Raw genomic sequence first — 19,562 nt, forward strand, 5'->3', positions numbered from 1 at the left:
GGCACAACTCCGTCCAAAAAGGCCCGATCGTTTCCAAAACAGAACTTGACGTACATACTTTTGTGATAAATCTGTATACTAAATTTCCTTTCAATATGTGAAACCACTGCGATAGTTATTTATCATTTTACATTAGTTAATACGTGTTTAAAATTCTTTACACCCATGCGCGGATCTAGAGGGAATTTACAAGGTTAAAAAATGTACATACTAAAGCCAGAAAAAAGTTACCATGGACCCCCCCCCCCTTTTGGAAAACGCTGACCCCCCTGGTAAACGCGAATAGGTGTAAAATTGGTATGAAAAGTGAAAAATTTGAGGTAATAGAAGTCATAGACATAGACTCCCCCCCCCTTCCCCATGAAATAGGTTTTTTTTTGCTTGTCAAGAAATTTCTGAGATTGGATTTTTTTTCACTGGGGTGGACCCCCCCCCCCTGGAAGAAATTTCTGGATCCGCGCCACCAATTGTCACTCTACATGATCTGTAATTGAATTCCGATGTATTTTCATAATACTTAAATATCAGGCTTGGGTAATTTAAGAAGTTTAGTAAAATTCTAGCCATATCTTATTCTGTTAAAGTTCTTGAGATACAAGGTGTGACAGACGGATGGACAGACGTCAGGTAAAGTGATCCCTTGGTGCGGAGCAGAGCGGTACAAATGCATAACGGGTACTTTCCTGAAAACTTTGAGTTTATATAATTTTTCATTGTATAAATACGTGAAAGGAAAACAAACTCTACAAAACAGAGGTTGTGGAAAGAAGCATTTATAGATCATATTTAAATTCAGCTGGTTTTCCATGAAATTTAGAAACCATACATTTTCTTCTTTATGACTATTTATACTGAAAATATGTATGAAATCGACTGTTACCCAACTTCCTCTAATATGTACATGAAATTTACTGAGATCAACAACTTTTAAGCTCAGAAAGTCAATTAAACAATACAAAATAAAAGTAGAGCACAAACGAAGGTCCAAAAAATCAGATGTGGGATCAGGTGCCATGGAGGAGTTAGCATCCCATGTCACCCAGTCACACCCGCCATGTTCTCATTGACATTAAAAATCCGTTGTCAATTCAGTGTGTAAATAATGACCTAGAACAATTAATATGATGATATATATTTTTATTAAATCATTACATGAACCATAGGAAATGATGACTTTAAACAAGACTGCTGATATTCTTGTTTCATCAACGTGTTTGTCAGTAATTTACCTCGTTTTAGAAATTGTACATACGTTGAGCATGCTCTTGCGCGTCGAATCAACTGAAAGATATAAACCCCGTATGCAGGTGACGAAGTTACATTGCTGTATAAGTAAGGGAAATTGAACACATTACATGTACCTGATAGTAAAGTCGCGTGTCAAGTATGAGTGTAAATTTTAAGACACATTGTCCCAACAACATGTCAATACTCAATTGTCACGACCTCATATTTAGATAGAGAACTCCATAATATCTAGCTTTTCTGACCCTTTCCTAAAACTATATTAAATCAGATTTTTAAGATGCCAAGATTACAAGTGGTATCATGATATCTGCACATGATTTAAAAATTGAATAGTCCAGGCGTCATGTGCATATAACAAAAACTAAGTGTTAGAAAACGTTTATAAGGAACTTGTTTTTGACTTGAGAGAAACAAATAACAAAAAAGGATTCAATAGAAGTATTCTTCATCAAAGCGTAATTGGCACTTCAGGGAGAAATAATCCAAACGTCAACATATATTTATAGAAATATACACCGAATTTGGGAGTGTATTGAACCTGTAGGAAGGGCACAAAAGTTAAGGGACCTTCATTTCCTTGGATTGATGTCCTGTCAAACATCCGGAATAGAACAGTAAATCGTCAAGTCGCAGCTATGAAAAGTTGTCAACGCAGCATGCAGTCTTTGGGAGAAAGGAAAATGAAGAAGATACGAGTCATTAAATACATGTATTGTAAGAACTACCATAACGAAGGAAATCGAGACGCCTTTATTTAAAACCATAAATGCAAGATTCTTACGGCAAATATACTTTTTATGATAGAAATATTGAATATAGTAACTCATTCATTCATCATCCCAAGATACTGCATTGTAGCTGATGAGCTTGTCTGGTCTCTACTACTCCCAGTCTCTCTGTTGTAAACGGTTAATGCATTCATTTGGTTATTAATCAGGAATGACAGAATATGATATGCCATAGCGGTCTATCACTGACGAAATACCAGTATTCCTGGCAGTGTAAATGACTGACCGTATTCACATCACCGAAGTGTTGCGCAGAATTAAATATTTCTTAATCCATAGAGTATTCAGGTTTATGACACGTTTCAGAAGTCTCACTTTTCCCGTAAAAAAATTGGATTGTAGTGGCTTCCTGGTGCCATTGTGAAATAGCCTTTTCAAATAACGGCACTAATTGCCTCGATTCTTCGGAGAAATGTTTCAATTTCAGTGTCGTTCTTTACTTGTCAACATCAGTGTCATCCAATGCATTGATTGACAAGAGTAGAGATTTAAACATTTATACTGAACAATCCTTCCGAAGCAATACTTAAGTACTTCTGAATGCAAAAAAAAAAAAAAAAAAAAACACACACAACTGACATGAACAATGCATACATCTTCATGGGATTTAGCCATATTATGATGCTCCAATAGTCTGACTGGACTTTCAATTTACATTTTGAATTATCCATAGCTGAACAACACAACTTCTTATCTTTCAGATGATGAAAGAAAGTAGTAATAATTCCTTAAAACAGCTTCGTTAAATATTTAATAAATAATAAAATGATTTTGTTTTAAAGACCAACACATTATTTTCTAAAGCCGTTGGGTTTAATCTCAAAACAAGAGGCCCAGGGGCTACATCGCTAACCTGAGCACATCGGCTAGGAAAAGCAAATTAGATCAGAATTGAAAAGTTTACGGGGGGAGGAGGGCGCTTGAATTTTAATACTACTTAAGAATGCCTCCATATCAATACAGCATACAACTTTGCTGTTTTTGAGAAAAAGATTTTTAAAGATTTTCTTTTTTACATTTTGTATATATTTCTTCGTAATAATTTGAATTTGATTCCCCAGTTTCCCTCCCTACCCTACAGGGTCATGATTTGAACAGATTTAAATCTTCAATACATGAGGATGCTTACATGTCATTTCGACTAAACATAGCTTTCTTGTTCTTGGGATTTTCCCCTTTATTTTCTAATGTAAAACTTTGATCCACTATTGAGACCCTACCCTACCCTTGAGGGTTATGCTTTGAACAAACTTACTCCTTCACTACCTGAGGATGCTGATCCACTATTGAGACCCTACCCTACCCTTGAGGGTTATGCTTTGAACAAACTTACTCCTTCACTACCTGAGGATGCTTCCATATAAATATCTCTTAACATGACTTTGCTATTCTTGACAAGATTTTTAAAAATATATTTTAATGTAAAACTTGGATCCCCCATTGTGGCCCACCCTACTCCTGGGGGTTATGATTTGAACAAGCTAGAATCTACAATACCTGAGGATGCTTCCATACAAATATCACTATATATAATCATGGGTTTGCAGTACTTGAGAAGAAGATTTTAAAAGATTTCCCTATATATTCCTATGTAAAACTTTGATCGGCCATTGTAGCCCCACCCTACCCCCGGGGATCATGATTTGAATAGACTTGAATCTACACTACCTGAGGATGATTTCACACGAGTTTCATCTTTCCTGTCTCAATGGTTCTTGAGAAGATTTTTTTAAATGCCCCTATTTTTCACTAACTCGTAATATCTCCCCTTGGAAGAGGGTGTGGCCCTTGACTTGAAGAAACTCGAATTTTGATCAGAAAAGCTCACCTGAGCCTTCGGATGAGGTGAGCTTTACGATTGTTTTCTTTTTATTTCTTTCGTTCTATATACACAGTTGCTTTTAAACAAGATTGAACAGTTGCTTTAAACCAGAAGTCTCTGTCAAGACTGTAGCTCTACTGGTTTGTACTTATAACAAAGGATGAGAAAAGAAGCCATTGCCATCAGTCCAAAACTGTAAGAGTAGCATTTTAAGGGAATTTCAGACATTTCTATTTTTAGTAACAATGGCAACACTGTTCATCAAAATCAAAAACCGATGCACTATTTTATATATCTTAGTGTAGACCGACGATATACTTAATCAACTATGTTTATTTTATGAAAACTTGTATTCATCTCAGAAAATTACAGCTGAAAGAATAAATAATTACCTACGCGATATTGAAATGCAAACTAAGCTTACTGATGACGAGAAAGATTTCTTTGACAAATTTCCTACATTAAAAGAATGTTCCGAGGCAGTATTTGAAATGAAAAACAACAAATCCCCTGGACTCGACGGCTTACCGGTTGAGTTTTACAAAATGTTTTGGAAACATTTAAAACAATACATGTATGATGCGCTTATTAAATCTTACGAAGAACAAGAATTAACAAATACACAAAAATGTTCCGTTTTGTCTTTAATTCACAAGAAAGGTGATCTTGATAAACCTCAAAATTACCGTCCCATAAGTTTAACAAATTGCGATTACAAAATTATAGCCTGCGTCTTCTCTCGGCGTTTAAAAAAATTTATAAATAAATTAATTAACCCGGATCAGTCTGGGTATATAAAAGGACGATATATAGGTAGTAATGCAAGACTTATTTTAGATATCTTTGAATACTGGGAAAGAAACAACGAATCGGGTATACTGTTATTTGCTGACTTTCAGAAAGCGTTTGACTCAGTTGAGTGGGAATTTCTGATTCAATCAATGAAGAAGTTTAACTTCGGTGACAACTTTGTCAGATGGATCAAAGTCTTATATACAAACCCTTACTTTCACATAAAAAATAATGGCTGGATTTCTAGAAAATGTCAGATGAATAGAGGTATCAGACAGGGGTGTCCTGTCTCAGCTATATTATTTCTATTTGTAATGGAAATCTTATCTACAAAGGTAAATAAATCAGATAATGTTCAAGGTTTTAAAATATGTAATACGCAAAAGGAAATAAAATGCATACAGCATGCGGATGATAGTACTTTTCCAGTCAAAGATGAAGAATCTCTTAAACATGTAATTAAAATCATTGAAGATTTCGGGTCGATTTCCGGCACAAAGTTGAACTTATCAAAAACAGAATGTATTCTATTGGGAGATCTTAAAGAAGACATGGAAGGGGAGACATCTCTACATGGTGTCAGAATTAACTCTAAAACAATAAAATGCCTCGGCATATACATCGGGCATGACGAAGCAGAAAGAAATGAGAAAAACTGGCTATGCAAATTAAGAGAATTTGAAAAAATACTTGACTCTTGGCGAAGCAGAAAATTAACTATTTTTGGAAAATGTCAGATTATAAATTCTCTATTAATTTCAAAAATATTATACACTGCTTCCATATTAGAGAATCCAGAGCAATCTTTCATCAAAAGTCTAAACAAAATAATATTCTCCTTCATTTGGGGCAACCGCGAAAGAATAAAACGCAAAACCTTAATTAGAAGCATAAACGAAGGCGGAATCGGTATCACTGACTTTGAGTCTAAAGTCAAAGCTATTAAAGCCTCATGGGTTACAAAGATTACAAAAGATAAAAGCAGTCTACTCTCTCTCGTAAATGCCGTTTTATACAAAAATAATATAGATTTTGCGTTTTTAACAAATTCAAGTGTAACAAATTACAATGATCTCATACTAAACTCCCTTCCTGAGTTTTATAAAGAGGTTGTCTTGGCTTTTAATGAATGTAAGGATAATACTTTTACAAATCTTGCAAATCAGAATATTTGGCTTAATAAAAACATTTGCTTTAAAGGTAAACCACTATTCTTTCCGAATTGGACCAAAGGGGGTCTTTTGTTAGTAAAAGACCTCTTTAATGACAATGGTTTCAAAACTGTAAATGAAATTAAAGAAAAATTAGCATCCACTAATAATTTCCTTTGTGAATATCTAATGGTAAAGACTGCCTTAAAGAAACACTATTCACGCATAAACATGCAAACTATAAACTTCGTAAACACAAACGCTAATCAACAATTCTATTTTGACGGAAAATTTGAAGATATTTCTAATAAAAAATCTTGTTTTTTCTACAACATTTTAATAAAAAAGAAATCGCACAAGCCAATCATGGAAAATATCTGGTGTAGAGAATTCCAAATAGATAAGAGTCATTTCGATACTATATATAAAAATAAAGTTCGCTCATTATTTGATAAATCTGTATCAGAATTTAGTTATAAGCTACTACATAATCTGTTGACTACAAATCTATCCGTTAGTAAGTGGGATAAAAACAACAGTGGCAACTGTGATTTCTGCGATACACAAGAAAATATCAAACATTTGATTTTCGAATGTGACTTGATAAAGCCAATCTGGAGTAAAATTTCTCAACTAATAAAGATAGATATAACATGGAAAATGATTGTTATAGGCTTTATTATTTTCAACAACAAATACACTCTTATTTTAGATAATACATTGTCATTCTTGGCGTGTAAGATTTACAAATATAAAATGAAATGTAGAATTGTTAAAGACCAGGTTACATATGAAGGAGTGTGTCACTTTTTAAAAAACGCGCTGATGCAATTGTATTTTACTATTAAAAAGACAAAATGTATAAATTCAGATTTTAAAATTCTCGAACTGTTGTCACAAAACTTATAATAATATGTATATTAATTGTATCAATTTTATATGTACTTGAGGGTGAGCTGGCCCTCTGCATGTACATCCATGTGGCAGGACAATATGGACTGTGAAGGTGAACTGTAAAAGGAAGTCCTGCCGCATGATATTACTGTCAACTATTCTGTTTGTAAAATTTATGTATATTCTACTATATCCTTATATTGGGTTTTATTAACATGATGTCACTGCGGCATGTTTTTGAAGCAGCTAATTATCGTCTATTGAATTGTATAATCATGATGTCATTGTTACCAACTATATTTATAATAGAGCTACTTTTTACTAAAAGCATACACTATATTATATAAGTTTATGTTTGATATATCTACTTAACAAAATTACTCTTGATTTACCTTTTATACATGTATAAATTTTGTTACCGATCCAGGGAGCCCCTGGCACCCCTGGTGAGGTATATGATGAGGGCCTCTGCGGAGGTGATGCCTCAAATATGAAACTATGTATGTATTTGAAATAAAATCTTTTATTCAAAAAAAAAAAAAAAAAAAAAAAAAAAAAAAAATCTTAGTGTAGTCTACTTGTGTGCTAAGTTATATTGAAATCAGATCAAAATTGTAGGAGAAGTAGCATTTGAAAGGAATTTCACAGAAAATTCTATTTTTAATAACAATGGCAACACTGTTTATCAAATCAAAAATCGATGCACTATTCTATATATCTTAGTGTAGTCTACTTGTGTGCTAAGTTATATTGAAATCAGACCAAAACTGTAGGAGGAGTAGCGTTTTAAAGGAATTTCACAGAAAATTCTATTTTTAGTAACCATGGTAATACGTTTATCGAAATCAAAATCCGATGCACTATTCTATGTATCTTAGTGTAGACTACTTGTGTGCCAAGTTATATTGAAATCGGACCAAAACTGTAGAAGGAGTAGCATTTTAAAGGAATTTCACAGAAAATTCTATTTTTAGTAACCATGGCAACATCGTTCATCGAAATCAAAATCCGATGCACTATTTTATGTATCTTTGTGCAGTCTACTTGTGTGCCAAGTTATATTAAAATCAGACCAAAACTGTAGGAGGAGTAGCGTTTTGAAAAATTGTTTACGGACAGACAGACAGACAGACAGAGAGACAGACGGACGGACGACGGACACCTTATTATCGCAAAAGCTCTTCTGGTCCTTGACCAGTAGAGCTAAAAACTAGATGTGTTGATGAAACACCATGCGCTCGACGGCAATGAAGTATCAAAAGCTATTTTTAGCATACGGGTCACAGTCAAGGTCATTAACCTTGGTGTCACTTGAAAAAACTAATATGTGGAGTATGCATACCATATATGAAGTCTTTATCTCTGGTTTAAAAAAGTCGAAGGTTCAAAAAGGCTATTTTTAGCATACAGGTCAAGGTCACAAGGTCATTGACCTTGGTGTCATTTGAAAGAACTGAATTAGTGGAGAATGCATGCAAAATAAAGTCTATCTTTCAAACCCCGTGGGGATCCGGGTTGGAATAGGTTCTCAGTACCCCCTTGCTTGTCGTTAAAAGCGACTAAATGGGGCGGTCCTTCGGATGAGACCGTATAAAACGAGGCCCCGTGTCACAGCAGGTGTGGCACGATAAAGATCCCTCCCTGCTCAAAGGCCGTAAGTGCAGAGCATAGGCCTAAATTTGCAGCCCTTCACCGGCAATGGTGACGTCTCCATATCAGTGAAATATTCTGGAGAGGGACGTTAAACAGTATTCAATCAATCTAATGGTTCAAAAGTTATGGCGAAAGTTCGAAAAGGCTATTTTTAACATATAGGCCAAGGTCACTGAAGTATGCATACCAAATATGAAGTTTCTATCTCTCATAGATAAAAAATTTGTCGAACGTTAAAGGTGACAACAGACAGAAAGGCAAACAGATAAATTCCTCGTAGACAGGACAAAAACAATAGGCATCCCCGATCTATCGAACCATGGCGCATATTTTCTTTGGCATTATAGCGCGATACTTTCGCGAAAATTAGCCTTATGGGCTTTCGTATGGGAAAATGAAAGGCAAGGAATGTATAGAATCAGCATTGAGAAATCATTCTTGTAGGTTTTTGTTGTTTAACGTCCCTCTCAAAAATGTGTCTTTCACCATGGAGACGCCACCACTTTCCAGTTGCAATTGAGAGCTGAAAATGTCCTGTACACGGCACTCAAGCAGTGGGGGTTCGTTATCAATCCAACGTCGGCCGCACAAGTGGTCTTCGGTCTTAAAGCTTTCATCCAAAAACCAAAACTTTCACTTCGCGAGTATAGAAACTTGACATATGCTCGGCACGGACATTACAGATGTATGCTGTTGTACTTGGTACCTCCAGACCTTTAAACGAGGCGGAATAAATGGACACCCATTTTCATTTCCTCGTAGGATTCGAACCCGCGTTGAAAAGGTCAACCTTTTACTCCGCGCCTGTGGGCAATCTGTCTTCTTTATTTACTTGTATAATAAGAAGATACATCGCGTTTATTATACAAAGTCAGGGTTCTCAATAACTCTAATCAAATTTTGATCTGTCTCCTATTCATCTGGAAGATTTCGCTATCATGTTATAAACATTCTAGCAATGTGAAAAAAAAACAACTTTTTTTCCATTTTGGCTAATTCGAACATATTTTTTTTTTACAATCCTTTCCACGAGGGATGGGGTTTACATCTCGACGCATTTTATCAGTGTTTCTTTGGTCATGTTCCATCTTGTATTTTAACTCTATTGTTCATAGCAGAAATTAAAATGCCTTAGAATTTATAAACCGTTTTACAATGAAAAGCGAGATAACTTGCAACAGTATAAAGAGAAAACAATACACATAAAAATCTGTAGAGGGTTCATAGAATCATTTGAGGGGCCGTTTTATTACATCAATGTATTTACTACCATGAAGTGATATCACCTAATAGTCGAACAAGTGATATCACCTACATGCTTGGTGATATTACCAATTCAGTTTTTGAATTGGTTATATTTTATCCTTGTCCCTTTCGAATGAGCAGCAAATGCCTTTGCTTTGGGAAAGAATGAGATCAGGATTATTTTTTCCTTCCATGTAAAACACGCCAAGAGTAGAAAAGTATACGCAAATGTCACAGCATGATTTTTAGCTCTACTGGTCAGAGACCAGAAGAGTTTATGCAATAGTAATGCGTCCGTCTGTCTGTCTGTAAACAATTTTTCAAAATGCTACTCCTCCTACAGTTTTGGTCCGATTTCAATATAACTTGGCACACAAGTAGACTACACTACGATGCATAATTCTGTGCATCGGTTTTTGATTTTGATGAACGGCGTTGCCATGGTTACTAAAAATAGAAATTTCTGTGAAATTCTTTCAAAATGCTACTCATCCTACAGATTTGGTCTGATTTCAATATAACTTGGCACACAAGTAGACTACACTAAGATACATAATTCTGTGCATCGGTTTTTGCTTTCGATGTACGGTGTTCCATGGTTACTAAAAATAGAAATTTCTGTGAAATTCTTTCCAAATGCTACTAAACCTACAGTTTTGGTCCGATTTCAATATAACTTGGCACACAAGTAGACTACACTAAGATACATAATTCTGTGCATCTGTTTTTATTTTGATGAGTGGCAAGGATCATTTTTCTATTCATTGCTGTTTTAAATTTTCAAGTCCCAACTGCTACTTCCTCTTCCTTTGTTTCAAGTATAAACCAGTAGAGCTACAGTCTCGACAGAGACTTCTGGTTATGTTTGGAACAGGGATGTGTGTTTAAATCCATGAAGATATTTACTATTTCCTTTGAAAAGTAAATGATATGGTGAATGATTTACTAAGAGCAGCCAACGTTTGTACCTTGCTAGTTCCTGGTTTGCTGTCAAAATGTAATCCCGACTCAAAACAGAAGACAACAATAAAAATCTAGAGCAGATCAAACATGGACCTTAAAACACTAGGCCCAGGGATCAAGAAACGTTTTAAGCTTAAATAAGAGTCTTTATGTTCACTAAAATATTTTTGAAGTCAAGCAGAAACAATTAAAATATTTTTCAATGTTTCTTCACAATAGATTCTACAACTGCAAATTTTCAGATTAATTCAATATCTGTCTCCCGCTTTCGCGAAAGCAAGGGGACATTAAATCTCATTCGTCTGTCCGTCCGTTACAAAAACCTTAAATTTGCCCATAAATTTTGATTTTGTAGAGCTATGACTTTAATATTTCACATGTATATTCCTTGTGACAAGACCTTTCTTTGGGTACCGCCAAATATAATGACCTTTTAATCTTGGAGTTTGACCCACTTTTACACAAATACAGTGATCAACAAGTAACATGAGCTCTGTAAAGCTCTTAAACAAACTATGCTTGATTTAGGGAAAGCTTCATCTATCAGTTTATTTTATAATCTGTGGACCCTCTAAGTTGTTGTATTATACTCAGGTGACCGTTAAGGCCCTTGGGTCTCTTGTTTGTTTATTTGATAGAAGTTTGCCTGTTCATTAATACACAGTATGTACATATATTAACTTCTGTATAAAATGATGTTCTTCTGCACACAAATTACACACTGCATTTATTAACTAGTTTTACAATATATCGAATTTTTTAGGATTTAATTTTGGCATTATTAGCGAAGGTGCTCGCTAAAATTGAATATCGCTTAAAATTTCTTGTGTTTCATTTGCAATGGCTTACTTAGTGTGTATTTTGAAATTGCTAATATTACATCTCGCTAAAAATAAAAAACTAATTTTAAGGTAAAATTGCTAAATTTGTGTCTCGCTAAAATTTCCACCGATACGGTAATTATCTAGAGAAAAGAATACATATATTTGGAAAACTCGAGTAGCCTTCTTGATATCAAGGTACTAGTAATACTTACAGTTATATACGTTTGTCCAAGTCGACACCACATAGATAGGATTGTATTTGGTTGTCTCTTCCCCAATGTACACTCATTCATTAGAGCCAGCTTTAAAAATGTTAATTTCTAATTGTTGACCAAATCCACTAATTGTGCATGCAAAACGTGTTTTTGACACAAAAAAGTGCGAATTATAAATTCAACTATGACAATTCGGTTGGTCGTTTGTCATAACAAGTAAATATAACATGTCTCACAATGCATTTCTTGTTATTGTTTCTCGTTTTATCTCAGATGCTACAGAGAGGGGACCTATTACACGCTGTACTGTACTTTAAATGATCTCTTTTTACAATTGTAAAGAATGATTTAGTTTATCAACATTTCAATTAGGAGTTTTTTTATGAGTATCAAATAGTGGAAATTATATTATTTAAACAATTACAGGGAGGGGATCATATATTAACAAACTGGTGTGTAGAGTACGAACAAATTATCAGATAATTATACTTTGATTTCGTGCGTAGGAGGTTAAGATGAGCTGTTTTAAACAAAGGCATATTTTCTGTGTAAATTGTTAATTTAAAGCTGCAGGGACCTATTTGCCTCCGATAATAATTAACTTTTAAACTCCTAGAGTATAAAGCATGTAAGATCATTTCTAGTTTCAGTCAATTTGTTTGTTGTTTAACGTCCCTCCCGAGAATCATATCCTCATGTGGAGACGTCACCACTTGCTGGTGGAGAGCTGCAAATTTTGATCTATGCTCGGCACTTAGGGTCTAGTGCAGTGAGGGATCTTTTTAGTGCCAGTACCTACTGCGACACGGGACCTTAGATTATATACATTCTCATCCGTTGGACCGGTCTCCCTTCTGTAAAACATTTGAAAGAACTAATTTGCAATGTACCGTATCACATATCACAGCCTGTTTTCTGGTGTAGAAGAACCCACAAATTGACATTAAAACGTATTTTGATGCAGATATCTACTTATTACCTGAAACCTCGCGTGACGCAGTGGAAAAGCGTATATTCTAGAGAGTTAATCCTAACGTCGCGAGTTCGAATCCCCCCATATGAAGCAGATTTTCTTCAAAAGAAAAAAAAAACTTGCTGTGGCCTTCAACTTTAGGTATATCGATGACGTATTGCCGATTAACAATGGTAGCTTCCATTCATATGCCGAAACGATATATCTATAATCCTAGATTCCTCCGACTTAGTCTAAACCCTGCTTTTTATATTGTGACAGTAATATTTTGAATCAATTTCAAGCAGTCTATCCTTCATAGTAGCTGAAATCATATTTTCAAAAATTTTGACACATGAAAGAAAATAATAGTCCCCGTACTAGTTAGGCTAAAAGAAAGCACTTATCTTGCATAAATCGAGTGAAACAGATCATATAGATTTTACGATTTTCGTTCAAGTCCAGTATAACATACTTTTCAGAAATGAATATCATGTTTAATCACGATGTGAAGAAAATTTTATATTATCTACATTTGTGCAAAAATGTAGGGGAACAATTTAAACAGTCATAATTTGATAAGGCATTTAATCTCTGGCAAAATGTCTTGTTGCTTTCTCCACGTAACATAGTCTTCAAGGATGTCTAACTTTTTCTTTTCAATGGCAAGCTGTTCCCTCATTATCTTTAGTTTTTCTTCCTCAATTTCAAGCACTCTATCCTTCATAGTAGCTGAAATCATATTTTCAAAAATGTTGACACATGAAAGAAAATACTAGTCCCCGTACTAGTTAGGCTAAAAGAAAATATACCATTGTTTCCAGGCCCCTGACCCCCACAAAGGGTAGGTAGGTAGGGAAATTTTTTTTAATATTTGATGCTCTCGGACTCCACTGGTAAATGGTAGTGTCTCCTCCATATGAGTGAAAGAGCGAGAGAGAGAGAGAGAGACGTTAAACAATATACAATCATTGATAAATATATGCTAGACTAAGCCCACCCTGGAACCTAATCCCTTAACAAAAGGGGCTATGAATTTTCACAAATGTTGTAAAGATTTTCATTGTTTGCTATCATTACTCCAACTATTGCCGTCGCTCGCGTGGCGCACTGGTTCTAGAGCGTTAGCTCTAGAGTCTAGAAGTAAGGAGTTGATCATTACGTCTCGAGTTCCAATCCCACTGTAGGACGTGGAGACCTGTCCTTCTGATGAAAACATATAACCCGAGGTCCTGTGTTACAGAAGATGCTGGCACGAATAAGATTCTCACTGCCCAATGGCCCGGAGAGCCACAAAATGTTTAGTCTTCACCCGTCCGGCACTCTCGAGAGGGACGTTAAATAACATACATTGAATCCAACCATTGCAAAAGGCTCAATGGTTAGATTAGCGTCTGGTCTAGAGTCGTAAAGTAATGGTCTTAACGTCGCAGGTTCGAATTCCACCCTGGGAGTGGATACGGTCCTTCAGAGGAGACCGTATAATCCGATATCAATGATATATAATATTTATAAACCGTAAACGTTTTGACTTTAAACCTCACATAGTTTTTGAGCTGTTGTTAAAATAAATTTTTATACATGTTGACCTTTTGAGGAAACCTTAAAACAAAACAAGAGAAAGAAATAGCTAGTTGTACAAGAAAGTTTGCAATACTTCACAAGAAGCAAAGTATTTTGGAAAAAGGAAACTATAGACCAGTTAGCATTTTACCAACATTGTCAAAGATTTTTGAAAGGGTTATTCATAGTCAATTGTCTGATTTTTTCAATTGCCATTTTAATGATATGTTATCAGCTTTTAGACCAGGGTATGGTTGTCAGAGTGTGTTGCTAAAGATTGTTGAGGATTGGAAGTATGCCCTTGATCATAAAAAATATACAGCAGCAATTATGATGGATTTATCTAAAGCATTTGATTGTATTCCACATGATCTAGTTTTAGCAAAACTTAATGCATACGGTTTTACAAATGCAGCTACTAGTCTTATCTCAAGCTATTTAAGCAATCGAAAACAGTGTGTAAAACTGGGGGAAGTTTGTAGCGATTTTTTAGAATTGTACAAAGGTGTTCCACAGGGTTCAATACTTGAACCTGTTATTTTAATATTTTTATCAATGATATTTTTCATTTTGTGTCAGATTGTGATCTCTACAACTATGCCGATGATAACACTCTCTCAAACTCAAGTGACGATATTACATCACTAAAAAATACTTTGGAATCAAATTGTTCGAACTTAGTTAAGTGGTTTGGAGATAATCAAATGCAAGCAAATCCCGATAAATTTCAAGCTATATGTCTTGGAAAGAAAACTAAACAGGAAAACATTTGTTTTGAAATTGATGGTAATATGATTCATCCGGAAAACGAAGTAAAATTACTTGGTGTTACTATAGATTTTGAGCTGAAGTTTAGCTCTCATATTTCAAACATTTGTAAAAAAGCTTCACAACAATTAAATGTACTTAAAAGAATAGGGGTACACCTGACCAAATTAGGAAAACTAACCATTTATCATACATTTATCATGTCAAACTTCAACTACTGTCCATTAGTATGGCATTTTTGTGGTGAACGAGAAACAAGAAAAATGGAAAAAATACAGGAAAGAGCACTGCGGTTTGTTTATGATGACTACAAAAATTCATATAGTTATACACAAAAACTGCTGTTTTACCAAAAACAAGATCAACAACATATGGGTTGAAGTCTTTTAAATATGAGTCTGCAAAACTTTGGAATTCTTTACCAGAATCTTTTAGAAATATTACTTCTTTTAACCAGTTTAAATCCAACAATTACATAAATAGTTGGTACGGAAATTGTTGTAATTGCTGTGCCTGTCGCTAATTTTATTTTTAGAAACTAGTAAACAGGGTTTAAGTTATTTTAGGTTTGTCAGTTTTAATGTGGTGAATACTAAAGCACCACGGAGGAATAGTGATATTTTAGTAGTGTGATATCGATGTAATTTTTAAAAACTGTTTCTTGTTTATTATGTATGATTGTTGTATTTTATGTAACATTATTATGTAGTCGGAAAATAGCTCTTCGGAGCTAATGTTCTTTGTTGATGTACCCGACTTTAAATAAATATTATCTTATCTTATCTTATCTATCAATGATTTTACATTTATGCCAATTTATCGTGAAATCGAACCAAAAATTGAAGGAGTAACATTTTAAAAGTTTTCCACAGAAAGTTCTATTTGTAGTTAAGGACATTGGCAAGTCACGGTTATGCGGAGAAAAAAGGTTTATATCATGGGTTTATTCACTTAGAAAACTGTGATTGAGAGTGATCTCCCGTGTAAAATTCTCTATGAAATGAAAACCAACAAAGCGTATTTTACAGAGGCAAACAATAACACATGCGCTTCCTTCAACGGGTAGAATCATCTCTACTCCAGCACCATCTCCATCTAAGGGGTCGTGTGAAACCTATAGCCATCAGAACGCGTTGAAGCGAACTTCTTACGACAAGTCAAGACAAAGTAATGAGCACAAGTTCTCTCAAGGCAAAGATGGGGGTTCATTCCCCAAGCCCCGCAAGCGACGACGACGATCTGGTCTCTGTTTCAAATGTCATCAGCCGGGGCATTTCCGTCGTGAGTGCCCGGATAGGTTTAAGTCCTCAGCTCCATCAAATGAAGGTAAAAGAGCAGGGATTGGGGATAAGATGGTGTGCGCACCAGAATCCCCAACAGTGGGGGCAGCCACTGGAGTTGCCCAGTCTGCACAGTCAAGTCTTGGCTATGGAGAAAGTGCATGGTGCCTGTAACCGTGAATGGCCACAAGGTTAGCGCTGTTGTTGATACCGCTGCCGAGATAACTACTGTATCACAGACATTCTGTCTTCACCCCCAGAGATTAAAGCTAGGACAGTGGTGGACCTGGCTGGGGGCGGGGTGACCATGGCGGTAGGCGCACTGGGTTCTTTACCCATTGAAATAGGAAACACGCAGCTTGAGCACCCGGTATATGTTGCACCTTTGCAAGTTGACATGCTCTTGGGCATTGACTTTATGCAGGAGGCTGGGGTTATTGCACTGTAGTGCTGGTGAATTTAGGGTAGAGGGTTGCAGAACCTCTCAGGCTATGCATAAAGGAAGCAAGAGCGTAGTGCGGACAGTTGCCCCCATAGTCAATAAAAAGCAAGTGAACACCCGTGCTGACCATAATGCACCTTCCGTGAAGACAGGTGGTCGACCTGGGAGTTATAAGAACAAGCCAGATCAACATAATGGGCCCCAGGCTTCCGCAAGCCAGGGGCATAAGGGGTGTGGGGCAAAGAAGTTTAAGTAGGATGTCCATGCCCCTTGCTCTCTGAGCAGGGGCAAACACGTTTGATTTACAGTGTCCTAGCTCAGATGTCTGATGGTGTCCTGTATTCGGAGCCCAAGGAGGATCTTGCAGGTGTGTTCGCCAATACCGCTTGCTGCAGCTATTCTGGAAGATCCGGACTTTGTGTTTATTTGGACTGTTTTATGTTAAAGAGATTTATCTTGGATTATATTTCATACTCAATTTGTATTGTAAATCACAGGAAGATAATTGTGATCTATTGTGTCAAATGTGTTCTATACTTTTACATTGTAAATGGCCTCCACCTTGTCGGAATTGGGTCATTCCTTCACAAAATGGGGGGGAATGTGGTGTATTTTGGGGGCGTTTTTTAAATTGTAATTTGGATCGGGCTCGAGAATTCACCGCTCTTTCTCTTCCCGCGTTTCCGCCAAGCCAGGTGCAGGCCATGATTTGAGAGCTCCCTGATTTTGTTATATTTTCTAATCAATTGTTCTTAATTAATATATTATTTTTATCCAAAGTGATTTAGTTATTTTGATAGTATCAGGAAATCACTTTACTTATATCATTGTTCAAATATTCAACTATTTTTCAAAGTGCTAATTGGAGGTCTTTGATAGCAAATTGCTTAATTAAAAATACATGCTTTCACTGGGCAAGATGACAAGTATCATTTTTAACCATCAGCCTTCCTTCACTAAAACGATTAATCCAATCATTAATTGAATTTATAGGAACTCATTTATCTCAATAAACTGTGTACAAATTATTATATGATACTGTAGAGGGATTTCTAAGATATTACATTAAATTGTACAGTCGTTTGTTGAACGAGTTCGACTGAGACAACCATTTTTCGTCACAAGTGACCTAAATAGTGACGTCATTTTCACATTGTGACGTCACAAACAAGGAGAGAAACTTTATTCAGCATATGCTATTTATAGACCTTGTGTATGGCTATGTTTGTACCGAATTTCATTCTAATCTGAATTGTGGTTTTGTAGGTACAGAGATAGTTTGCGAACTTTTTGATCACCCCTCGTATTCAAGATCAAAAGTCCATAAAAACAATACAAAACAGGAGCAGAGTTAACAAAACCTCAAAACATCAGAGGTGGGATCAGGTGCCATTGAGGAGTGAATATCCCCTGCCGACCGGTCACACCCGCAGGGAAATAACGGAAAAATCCGTCGTCAATTCAGTATATAAAGAAGATGTTAGTAAAAAATTTATGCCCCCTCCCCCGAATTGCAACTTTTTCAAGTCCAAGGAGCATAACTCTATCAAAAATGGTGCGATCATACCCAAAACACAACTTTTACCTAGATATCCATCTGATAGATCTGTATACCAAGTATCATTTCAGTATGTGCAGCCTCTGCAAAGAAAAGGAACGGAAACTACAAATAATTGGAGTTTTTCTTAGTCCAAAGGGCATACCTCTGTCAAAAATGGTGCAGTCATACCCAACACAGAACTTGACCTAGATATTAAGCTGATAAATCTGTATATCAAATTTCATTTCAGTATGTGCAAAGGTTGTGAAGAAAATGAACGGAAACCAAATGGTCTGACAGACTTACAGACCGACCAACAGACATGTAGCAGCAAAGCAATATGCCCTCCCTCCCTTCCTCGAAAGAGGGTATAATAAAAGACTCTATATATGCTCAATGTACCTTACAGACGACACAAGACGAAAACAGATACTCAGTAGACTCGGATAACCTAAAGACGTCATTCAATTTTTCAGAAGTTCTACAAATTCTGTACATTTTTTTTACATTGAAAAATGTCTTAATTTTTTACTGCGTACACAAAGAAAGTTAAAACTCTCAATCTTTATTGTCCTGCACCATTAAGCTTGCATGACTGTACCAAAAGGTACCTGTATATCAGAATAGGGCGATTCTTATTGATGTCAATGGTTAGTTTGGGTCACCATCTGGAATAGACATTGCCTTGCAATGGAAAGCTGTTATCTTGTTTAACTTCCGGTAGTCAATAGATATTAGCTCGGTTCTTGATTATATCTTTGCTACCCTGAATCTCCGGCCGGACGGAGACCATTAAGGTTTATTGTTTCAGATAAAGTATAAAGATTTATCTGTATAATCAACTAAACTTATTGATGAATAAAAAGATTTTATAGAGAATATTGTTTTGTACCTTTAACTTATGCAATGCCGTGAGTACTTGGTAACTGGTTAATGGAATGACCATCTTGACCTAGCATGGCGTGTGAATCTTACGTTTTCAAGAGTAAAGGATGCGGTCTCTTAATGAAGACATCTGTCTATTTAAATGATCACACGAAACGATGGAAGCTAATCAAGGCTACATCCATACATAAATACTTTCAGATTTTTGTGTGTTCTAATGTCTCGATTTATAAAAGTGAACTCGAAATAAAATGCCTTACAAAGTCCAGATACTGTACAATAGTTGTATAATAAGCAGACGACCTCATCCTATGCATTGCCCGTATTTGTTTGTTTGTTTGTTTTTTTTTTGTATCACAGGCTTTTATGGTGCTTTAATTGAAGGTAGAACAAAAAATTTAAGATGTAAAAAATATCTTTTATACACCCCAAATTTTTAACAAAGCGATCCGAAGGCCTGTGTTTATTTACTTCTAATTCTATGGCTGTTGTAATGACCTTGTTTGTAAATAAGACCTATCGTTGGGTAGTTTTTGA

General features: G+C 35.6%; 2 protein-coding genes across 2 annotated transcripts in view; both read right to left on the reverse strand.

The window, feature by feature from the left end:
• The window catches only part of LOC134266003 (QRFP-like peptide receptor), a 179,760-nt gene extending 174,880 nt beyond the window's left edge, over positions 1-4,880 (reverse strand). The window contains exon 1 of the mRNA XM_062748228.1: positions 4,866-4,880. The gene's annotated coding sequence lies outside the window, so the exon portion shown is untranslated. The remainder of the gene's footprint in view (positions 1-4,865) is intronic.
• LOC134266023 (substance-P receptor-like) overlaps positions 1-11,622 on the reverse strand; it is a 62,033-nt gene extending 50,411 nt beyond the window's left edge. The window contains exon 1 of the mRNA XM_062748255.1: positions 11,593-11,622. The gene's annotated coding sequence lies outside the window, so the exon portion shown is untranslated. The remainder of the gene's footprint in view (positions 1-11,592) is intronic.
• Positions 11,623-19,562: the final 7,940 nt, after the last annotated feature.

The sequence above is a fragment of the Saccostrea cucullata genome, unplaced genomic scaffold (assembly GCF_032062105.1).
Source record: "Saccostrea cucullata isolate Sc308-1 unplaced genomic scaffold, CSIRO_AGI_Scuc_v1 ctg157, whole genome shotgun sequence".
NCBI lineage: Eukaryota > Metazoa > Mollusca > Bivalvia > Ostreida > Ostreidae > Saccostrea > Saccostrea cuccullata.